This window comes from Tupaia chinensis, unplaced genomic scaffold (genome assembly GCF_000334495.1).
Source record: "Tupaia chinensis unplaced genomic scaffold, TupChi_1.0 Scaffold147439_1, whole genome shotgun sequence".
Lineage (NCBI taxonomy): Eukaryota > Metazoa > Chordata > Mammalia > Scandentia > Tupaiidae > Tupaia > Tupaia belangeri.
In genome coordinates this window covers 3,812-7,808 of record NW_006207290.1, presented here as the reverse complement: position 1 = coordinate 7,808, position 3,997 = coordinate 3,812, and the positions used below count along the sequence as shown (strand labels likewise).

At 45.4% G+C, this 3,997-nt stretch overlaps 1 pseudogene; it reads right to left on the bottom strand.

The window, feature by feature from the left end:
- Positions 1–897: 897 nt before the first annotated feature.
- On the bottom strand, positions 898–3,037 carry LOC102480860 (polynucleotide 5'-hydroxyl-kinase NOL9 pseudogene; annotated as a pseudogene).
- Between the last annotated feature and the right edge of the window lie 960 nt (positions 3,038–3,997).

Below are 3,997 nucleotides of genomic sequence, written 5' to 3'. Positions count from 1 at the left end.
GTTCACATTGGCCCATGGCACATCCATATGGTTGAGAATGGTCCAGAAAGACAGGGAAATCAGAGGGTGATAAAGGGGGTCCAGAGCCAGAGTACAGTAGCTGTTGTATGTCTCGATAGGCCAGACTGAGTTGTTGGGGGTCAGTGCAGGTTTGTTTGATACGCAGGTCCTGTAAATGTCTTTTAAGGTTCTCTGTGCTGCCAAGGGTATAGTTGTAAGTACTTTAATGCAATGTCTGGAGGGTCTGTAATTTGATGTAGGATGTTAGCTAGAGTAATAGGGTTTTGAAAGTGGGGGGATATACGGTCAAGCACCTTTTTTAAAATATATAAATAGGCCAAACGTGATTTTTTAATACGTGACTTGAAGAAACAGCATCAAATGAACAGAAGATAAAAGCAACCAATCAGTGCTGAAGCTGACATGGGTTCCGATGTGGCAGCAACCCCTCCCAGCATTGGTCCTCAGTCCACACATGGCTCCAGTAAGCACCAGGGCAAGCCCTCACACCCATTATGCTTGAGATCTTGTGGGTCGGCCTTCTTTTCTTCCTCACATGTCTGCTGCCCCAGTTTCCTTATTTTTATCCTAATTCTAGTACCAGATCCTAAGAACGTTTTGAGGAATTGACCATATTCTTTGCTTTACCAGTGTACGAACTTTCTCCTGCCGCTTTAAGTCCCTTTAGCAAATACACGAGAGTACGAACTTTCGCCTGCCGCTTTAAGTCCCTTTCGCAAATACACGAGACAAGCAAGATGAGGACAAAATGCTAGATCTTGGCAGCCTTAAGAAGAGCAAATTAAAGCTATTTATACTACACAGTACATCCAGAGTTATGCAGAAAACCCTGCTCCATAAGAGCACCTTTCACGGCCCTGAAATCCATCCAGTCTGCTAATGCCAGGCTTGATACAAAGCTCTCTTGTACAATCGTTCCTTCCCTTTATTGAAACATTGGGCTCTATTTGTTTTCTGATAGAACTGCTTAACTTTGGGGTATAGTTTCCCTTCATATGTCTCAGTTTCTCTTGCTCCAATTTTCCCTGATGCCCCAGGAAGGTTGATATTGTAATCTGTGGTGACATAAGGGATTGTCCCTCCAAGCCCATGCTGATTCTTTAAGATGCGCTGTGGAATGGAAATAGCTCTAACATCCGACAGTTCACGGTTCTTAAATCCTCTGGGGGCACAGGGGTAATGATGTGGTACAGACATTTCTCCACGTCAATACCTCTACAGATTCCAAACCCCAAACAATAGCAGATTGGAGTCTGGGCAAGCAGGATGGGCCCATCCGTGTATCCTCTGACATCATCCAGGATCTTGCAAAGTCCAACCCGACTGGCATTCCCAGCATACAGTACATGAGTAGGAGCAACATCAGCGTGAGTAATCCGGAGTTCAACTGCATCAAAAGGCACCTGATAGGGTGTCATACCATGTAAAGGACTAAGTGGCTTTGGCACTGGAGGCTGCAGCTTGCTAAGGTAACCTAACACTGTCAGATTACAAAGAATTTTGTTAAATGAGGCTCTATTGCTTGAAGTTTTCCTGAATGTGAATTCTGACTGAACACTCATCAATTTATATCCAGTAAACATAACTGGACTCTCCTTTTCTTCATCAGCAAATTCAAAATTCTCTGCAAATTCTGCAAGCTCAAAACCACGATTTCTTGCTTTGGACTTGCTTTTTGTATACAAGCCATCCATACCATCTGCATAGTCCAAGGTGAGGCTCGGCATGTAGCTCCTTTTAGGAGAGCTAAGTTGAACCATGTGGCTGGGGGACAGCAGATGAATCAGATCGATGAGAAGCAGAAGCCCTTGGTCTTACACCGAGACCATTGTGTTGATGATAAGAGAAGACTCTTGTAAGAACTGAACACATATTTTATTATCTCAATATAGTTTTCTTAGCTACTTCTACAAGAAGTTTTCCCATAGTATACCATCTTCTGTGTTTCCTTTGGTGGATGAAAGGTGATCCCAGAACTGGTTCAGTAATACTTAATATAGACACGCATCCAGGAGGAGTAAATTCTGTCTATTCCAGATCACATTTCAAATAATCAACACAAGAAATATGACTTAATAAATGGTTCACCAGGAATCTATTGAGCGTTGACTTTCCAACGTCTCGAGGTCCACAAACCAGGATGACCAGGCAGCCATCTACTTCTTCACAGGAAACACTGACTAACTCTTCCAGGGGGACAGAGCACTCTGAAACTAAGGCCTTTCCTTTTCTCTTTCCTGATGCCGACAGACCTTAAGGTTAAATATTCAGAATTATTCTGGGAAGTCGGACTCTTGCATGAAAATGTAGGATAAACCTGGAGAGCTGATTATGAAGTCTACAGTGGAGGTTTTCAGGTGTTCCGGCAGTTACAATGGAACACGGAGGAGAAAAAGGCTTCATGGACCAACATATGTCATCCAGGTTAAGATGAGAGCTGAGCAAAGTCTGTGCTTCCCTTATGATTGCCTTCCTGTTTTTCTCAGCATTGAGTAATGAATAGCATGGACAGTCAGGAAGGACTGCATGTACACAGAGTAGGCCTCTTGAGCAGGCTGACCTTGGCTGATTGTAAAACCAAACACCTGCCCCTGGTCATAGACACCCGACAGCTCCCGCTAAATGTAAAACACTGCTCGCCCGGCAGCAGCAACAACGCGGGGCCTGGGCCCAGCTGCCTCATGGGTGAGAAAGATATATTCTCTTGGCAACATGTGGCTGAGTCTTCAGCTGGGGTCATGCTGGGGACCAGGCTGGGGGTCGGGGTGGGGAACTTGGCCTTTGGCCTCCGGGCCACCACTGGCTGCGACACCTGACAGGCGTCCTCCCTCCAGTCCACGTTGGCCACCTGGGCCTCCAGTAGCTGCAGCCATAGGCACTGCTGGCTGCACCAGCTTAGGGCCTGGAGCCTGCAGTTGGGCCTGTGCCTAAGGATGAGCGTAGACTGTGCTTTGCCGGCCTGTATCCCCGTGGAGCGCCAGGGACCCCACCTGGGCAGCAGTACCTAGTCCTCCATGCTGCGCCCACCAGTCCAGTCCTGGGAATCTCCAAGGGCAAGTATTTTGGCATTCTTTTGTTGTTGTGTGGCAAAAGCAGTGGTAGTCTGTCAAGTTTGAAGGTATTAGTAGTAGCAGGGGCTAGTGCAGGGGAAGAAATGGCAAAGTTAATGACATCAAAGTAATAGTTTGTAATAGTTCCTGTTGAGTAGTGATAAGAGATGGAGGGAGAATTTGTGTGGATTTGGCCTAAGCAGAGCATTGGGGTGCATGATAGCTGATGTCAAAGGCATTTTTTGGGAATGTAATATGGTTTTTTAAAGAACAGTCTTAAAAAGGATGAATATAGGACTGGAGGTGACAGGGAGGAATTGCGGAGCTGGGAGTAGAGAGGGTTTTGGGTGGAGTATGCCTTAAGAAAAGGTTGGAGTGTAATGTTCAGTATATAATTTGATAGAGTCATTAAAGTTTCCATGGTAAATGAGACAGGTGGCAAAGATAGAGTCAGAATAAGAGCAAGAGTGATGGGATATGGGTGTGTAATAGAGATTGGATTGATGGGCTATAGAAGAGTTAGGGGCAGGAGGAACATATTGGAAGGTGGCTCTTGTCCAGCATTTATGTCGGTCAGGCAAGAGCATATAGAAAGTATAGGATCTTGTTGGGGTGGTAGTTACTTGGTGTGTGGTAAAGGGGTTAAAGATAGCACTCATTGATAGCCAATAAGAAAGGGGTCTATCATTGTAGCACATGGGTTTATTGTAATGTACTAGGGGGTCCCATTGTAGATGGTGAAAAAGTAATTGTTAGTGATGAGATAATGTGTAGTATAGTTAGAAAAGATTGTACTGTTGTCGCTATAGGCCATGGTGGGGAAAGGAATAGAATTGATGACAGAGGTATGAAATCACCCCCTAGGGGGGGATGGACACTCCACAATTCCTTCTCCTTCATTCTCCTCTCGGGATCTTGGGCATGCA